This window comes from Gymnoscopelus braueri, assembly GCF_963280865.1.
Source record: "Gymnoscopelus braueri genome assembly, chromosome: 12".
Classification (NCBI taxonomy): Eukaryota; Metazoa; Chordata; class Actinopteri; order Myctophiformes; family Myctophidae; genus Gymnoscopelus; species Gymnoscopelus braueri.
This window is the reverse complement of record NC_137614.1, coordinates 45,436,803-45,443,621: the sequence shown is the minus strand read 5'-3', so window position 1 is coordinate 45,443,621 and position 6,819 is coordinate 45,436,803. Positions and strand designations below refer to the sequence as shown.

The window sequence follows — 6,819 nt, the reverse complement described above, 5'->3', positions numbered from 1 at the left end:
ACCCAGTGATGCGTTTGCTCCGTTACGTTGCCTGACATATTTGGACGTTAGATTGGTTTTCAGTAGGAGCTGCAGTACAAGGGCATTGGGTATTTATGCTAATGACAAACTGCTGGCAGGGTGACAACATTCAACGCTCCGCTCTTCTTGAATTCTGTTGCTGCTGCGCAGTCCTGACTTATGAAACTGAGTCAACTTCCTGCACACACACACACACACACACACACACACACACACACACACACTCTGAGAGCAACACATGGTCCTGTCACATCTTTCCCTGATCTAGTCTCATCTCAGACACACACCACTCAACGCACATGCAGACAGACACACACATGCGCGCACACACACACACACACACACACACACACCACTGTTGCTGACAGATCACCTTGTCTGACTGGGAAGGAGTTAAATCTCTGACAGCTACACATGTACAATTCTGGAGTAAATCATTAATGACAATATATCGGAGTGCAAGACGTGTGTGTGTGTGTGTGTGTGTGTGTGTGTGTGTGTGTGTGTGTGTGTGTGTGTGTGTGTGTGTGTGTGTGTGTGTGTGTGTGTGTGTGTGTGTGTGTGTGTGTGTGTGTGTGTGTGTGTGTGTGTGTGTGTGTGTGTGTGTGTGTGTAAAGTGTAACAGGGAACACATGTACTGTAAAACAGAAATATCAAGAAATGACAAACTTCACATGACAGTTTTATATGATGGAAAATTATGTAAGCTATACTACAATCTGTGATGTCATCAGAATACACTCTTTGAAGGTGCTTCACGTTAGCCTTGAACATGAGATCAGCCTTTGTACTAAAACACCCTGATAGTACGCAGGGAGCTTTTCCTTGGATATGGGTCAGATTTGTGGTTCAGAACTGCCAGCAATACTATTAAATGAAGCTCATTTGGGTGTCAAGCCTAACAAATTAAGTAGCCTAAAATCCACATGGTCCTCCATATAAAATCCATTACCAATGCTGATGACGATTTCATGGCTTCTGACTTTGGGAGATAGTTTTGAAAGTTTTAACCACTTAAAAACCTAGCGTCCCGATTCTAGGGGTGAACCTTCGGCGAAAATAGCTGATCCACAAGCTCCGCTTGAGCTTGTAGATCAGCTATTTTTTGGCAAAGAGAGTTGGTGTAGAGGGAAATACTTGAGGATCTAGTAAAGAGTCCTGGTAGGGTTTAAGCGGTTAAAAAGTTCACTTAAATGATCACACATACACGTAACAAAAACCCTTTAAGCCAGTGGTTTTCAACCTTTTTCATGCCAAGGACCCCTAAATTGATAATGATTTGGCCGCGGACCACCATCTGAAAATGTTTTGTGCCAGGGACCCCCAGAAGCAAAGATTTGAATTAAAAATGTGCTTTAAAAAATATATATACTCAAAGATTTGCACACATTTTCAAGATTTTTCTAAAATAGCGATTCTGCAAGCTCATAGCGCGGCACTCGGTGCCGTGCTATGAGCTTGTATATCTGCTATTTTTGCCAGACCCAAGGGGTCGGGCTTACATGAGGCTTTGTACCTGTTTCGTCCATACATGGGCATGGTCACTTTGTCCTCCGGCCCCAGCCAAAAAAAAGTCTGTCACTTTGTCCTCCGGCCCCAGCCACAAAAAAAATCTGTCCCCCAAAAAAGTCTGTCCATACATGGGCATAGAAGGGACACACGTCGTGCGAAGCCCGGCCATTCAGATTTCAACCACTAGGGGTCTGGCAGTACCAGGTCTCCTGGTTCCCTTTTTTGCCAGACCCAAGGGGTCGGGCTTACATGAGGCTTTGTATCTGTTTTCTCCATACATGGGCATGGTCACTTTGTCCCCCGGCCCCAGCCAAAAAAAGTCTGTCCCCCTTTCGTCCCCTTTCGTCACGAACTATTCATGACATCATTATTATGTCACAAGTATGTAATTAAGTAACATACTAGGACTTCATTCTGGGTCTGGCAGAACCAGGTCTCCTGGTCTTGTTTAATAGCCAAAGCTAAGTGGTTAAAATGATTGTGACGCTATGTTAACTCATTTTGCTGGAGACCCCCTGGTACCCCCCAAGGACCACTGGTTGAAAACCACTGCTTTAAGCTAAACAGATCATTTGTGATCCAACTGACAGAATGGCCCAAAAGGACATAGCACATTATGTGTGCATGATCCAGCAGTGAAAAAAAAATGAAAAAAGACACCTGCAGAGTGACACCTCTGCTTTGGAGATGCCTCTCTGCCTCTGTGAGGGACAAGTGTGGATGAAAATGAATGGAATAAAAAAAGACCCTCTCTCTTTTCCACTCTCTCTCTCTCTCATTCTCTCTCTCTCTCTCGCTCTCTCGGAGCCAAATCAATGAGAGCTGCAGAAGATTAATTCCTATTTAACATGTACTGACACATGGGAGTGGAGCCTCAACAACAACAGCACAACAGTTCAGCTCAGCTCACCACCATAGTGCAGCTGTGGCGTGTGTGTGTGTGGGGGGGGTACACAAACACCACAGAAAGAAAAAGATACAGAGAGATAGAGAGAGAGAAACAGGCAGAGAGAGAGAGAGAGAGAGAGAGAGAGAGAGAGGGAGAGTGAGAGAGTGAAAGAGAAAGCCAAAGGATGTGGCCTATTAAGAGTCCAAAACTTCCTGTTGGGAAAAAACTAACAGGAAAAGCAAGAGGGGGAGAGAGAAAAAAAAAACGTCGGAACTGAATGAGCTGTGGCGAAGACGACAACAATGAAAACAACAAAAGAACAGGAAGGAGACAAAGACGAAAGCGCCCAGGTAGAATTCCTGGGCTCCACCTGAGCTCCTCCCCCTCGACAGAATCCCAAGCTCAACCCCCCCCCCCCCTCCCTCCCACTACCACCACTGTGGGGGCCCCCGGGCAGGCACAAGTAAGTGTGAGGTACTCTTGACTCCCACTTCTCCGCCCTGCCAGTCCAAGCCTACTAGCACCCCCAATCCAACAACCACCACCACACCACCCTCCCGTACATACATACATACGTACCCCCAGTGGCTGACCCATGTCACCAGCCAGCCACCCCCTCTCTCTCCCCTCCCACTCTATTTGCCTTCTCCATTCAACAAACATCATGCATCACTGTCACCGTCGTCCTCCTCGTCGTCGTCCAGCCATTCATCGCGCCACCGCGGGGGGTTCATGCTTTCAGGCCCGGGCCAGCAGCAGCATGTCCCACGTATCGCCTCCCATGCATGGTCCCCTTCGATTTAGCAGCCCTCTCCGTCAACAGGCATGGTGAGAGGAGGAGGAGGAGGAGGAGGAGGAGAAGGTGGTGGGTGGGTGGATTTACGCGCGTGCCTGTGTGAGTTGTGTGTTTAATTGAGGGTTTGGGACACAGAGTTGACTGTAAATCTGTCAGGAGGGTGCTATGGAACAAGACGCAGGCTCCTCTCCGCCACACCCCTCCACTCGGGCAGCAGACGGCCCGGGTCATCCGGGAACAAAGACGGCCAACGCGGTGCTAAATTTAAACACCTCTTTTATAATCATCTCAGCCTCTGGCCAGGCCATCATCATACCACCACACACCAACCTCTCTAGTCAGCTCTTTAACACAGACATGTTGTCTGTCTGCAGACACACATTAACCCATTCAATCTGTGAAAGCGTCTGTGTCATTTTAGATTTGTTTTAATATATACATATACATATACATATACATATACACATATATATATGCTATTCAAAAATAGCAGATATACAAGCTCTGCTATTTTTGAAAAAAATCATGAACATTTGTGCAAATCTTTGAATATTATATTTTAAAGCGATTTCTTTTTTTACTCAAATATTTGCTTCTGGGGGTCAGGTCTTAATGGATTAATAATAAAACCCTGGATAGCAGCACCACTATGAAGGAATTATTAAGGGGTTGGGAACATTTAAAGAAAATTAGTAGTTTATTGACTCAATATTACACTGTACATACACTCACACTCTCACCCTCCCCTCCCCCCCCCCCCCCACACACACACACTGACTGACTGACTGACTGACTGACAGACACACAAACACACACACACACACACACACACACACACACACACACACACACTCACGCATGTTTCCTAGGCATGATGTCTCTTTAATACACTGGCTGACTTGAGTACTGTACAACCAACCAGCATTCATTGCCTGCCCTAAACACTCCATTGTAGTTGCAGAGGTCGTAGCTTATCTGTCAGCATTCGGGACCGCAGCTTGACAGACAGTGTCTCTGTATCGGCGACAGAACAGAACAGAGGGGACATGATATGATAATAGCTTATTGCTTTTTCCCTAAATGCAGCGTATTTGTAAATAAAAAGGGCAACTTTTAAACATTTACAACGGTCATTTAAAACGTGGCAGCAGCAGCAGCAGCACACTGACTGAACGTGTTCTCTTTGCACCCAACAAAATCTACTAAACATTTCCCGTCCAGTTTTTTTGCGACAATGTATCCAGTGCGCCAGGCTCAGCTGTGTGTGTAGCGCGCACGCACGCGCACACACACACACACACACACGCACACACACAGCTGTGCACGGACTACGGAGTCACCTACTGTGACACTTATCATGTATAGCACTTCTGCAGAGACGGCGACCGACACAATTTGAGTAGTTACAATGTAACTGACACAGATACATATAACTGTTACATGTATCTGTCATGTCCCCCCTATCATCATCGGTGTGTGTGTGTGTGTGTGTGTGTGTGTGTGTGTGTGTGTGTGTGTGTGTGTGTGTGTGTGTGTGTGTGTATGTGCGCGTGCGTGCATGTGTCTGTTCCCCCAAAAGTTCCTGATCATGGCATGTGTGTATGTCCATTCGAAACACTTTCCTTTCTTAGCCTTGGATCAAGACTATCATAGATGTATTTTATCGAGTCTGACTTTTACTTTAGCATCCATCGTAGATATATATTAAAAAAAAGGCTAAATCGATTAAATACATCTATGATAGTCTTTCTTGATCTGCTGTGTTCATATTAGCTTGCCTTGCAAAATAAGTTCAAAAAATGATCCCAACGTGTATTCATTCCGTGGGCAACAACAACCAACCAACCACGCTAGATCAACCAAACCATGTATAGAATAATACGTGCCGATCATGTAACTACTACTTCTCCGACATGCATGGACAACACAGCCAACTCAGATCGTCGCTGTCAGTCATGTTAAATGAGCCTGGCAATGCACACACACACACACAGTGCCACCCGATCACCCGATCACCCGATGCCAACATTGTATGTAGTATGTATGTGCACTGACTGTGTCGTTAAGAGACGAAGTCTGCGCGTTTGATCGCACTACTACTACTCGCTATAGCGACCCGATCGGGGTTTTAAATTGCAGAACCGATCAGTGCAAAAACTATAATGCAAGCATTAACGAAATAACAGCCGGTTTAAAAAAAAAAAAAAAAAAAAAGAGCGAAGCAACAGCGGTATGAACTTACCTACCGATCAGGAGTACCTCTCTGCTGCCCGGGATCAGTAATTTATTCTTTTCACTATTAACTCTCCGCCATCTTCAGCACTGTTTGTTTAAATGGGATCTAGACTCCCGATGAAGCGCAAGAAGCCAAGCTTGTAGTTGTAGCCAGCGTTGCCATGTTTTGTGAGAGAAATAAGCGACGAGGGTCTAGGGAAAACAAGCTCAAACGAAGGCCACGTGAGCACTTTAGAGTTTAGACCTATATGCATCGGCTATTTGAAAACAGCCTCTACAAGCTAGATCTGCTATTTTCACTCGTGAAATAAAATGTGGAATATTTGGAATACCCGCAACTAAACCATTTTTTACAAGCAACTTAACAGAAAAAGAAGCCCAAAGTCGCTTATAACAAGCGGACATGGCAACGCTGGTTGTCGCGGCGGCGGGGGGTGGGGGGTTGCTGGGTAATGTAGTCAACACGCGCAGAGTGCCGCCTCCACGGCCACAGCCTGCCCACCCGGATATGGACTACAAATTAAAGACTACACCGTGGTGCCACCATAGGGAGGGGGCTCGACGTGCACTGTCTAGCAGCCTGCAGACGGCTGTCATGCGATGACATTAAAGCAGAGCAGTGGTGTAACTATAAACTAAGTAACTAGGTACATTTACTCAAGTACTGTACTTAAGTACAATTTTGAGGTATTTATTTTGTACTTTACTAGAGTATTTCCAGTTTTCAGTACTTTTACTTCTACTCCACTACATCTCAGAGGTTCATTATTATTACAAAACATAAATATACATTAACCACTTACATTTCGGCCATTTGAAAACAGCTCAGAGTATCTCTACATTGCAGTGTTGATAGCCTACTTTTACTAAAAGTAAAACATTTGAGTACTTTTTCCAACACTGGAGAGGTGCCACCGCGGTGTTTATTTTTAGTTGAACCTGGGGGAGATTTGAAAAGCAAACACTGCCTTGTTTTGCAGGATCCTGCAGGGTGTTTAGAGTGTGTCTGTGTCTCTCTCACGTCATAATAGTAAGCAATGTTGTGTAGAGATGACGCATAATAAACATGGGCAGCCCAAACTTGAAGACCATTAAACATACGTTTCTTTCTTTATTCATTTTGTCCAGTATTGTAACTTCATTTTGTTATTTGCAATTGTAATGTTGATATTTTGTCAGTTTGTTGACAAAACAAAAAGACTATTAAATATCAGCTCTCAGGTAGAGAGGTAGTATTTTTCATTCTGATAATGAATGTGTTGATGATCCAAGATGACGACAAGGCATGTAATTATCTGCCCTGTATTTTATCTTTAAAAATATGCACGAATCTGTTGTATAGCTTAACTTTATATATAAAAAATAT

General features: G+C 44.6%; 1 protein-coding gene across 1 annotated transcript in view; it reads right to left on the bottom strand.

Annotated features, from left to right (window-relative positions):
* Positions 1-5,572, bottom strand: part of LOC308097160 (nuclear receptor coactivator 3-like) — a 104,223-nt gene extending 98,651 nt beyond the window's left edge. The window contains exon 1 of the mRNA XM_080444785.1: positions 5,461-5,572. The gene's annotated coding sequence lies outside the window, so the exon portion shown is untranslated. The remainder of the gene's footprint in view (positions 1-5,460) is intronic.
* Between the last annotated feature and the right edge of the window lie 1,247 nt (positions 5,573-6,819).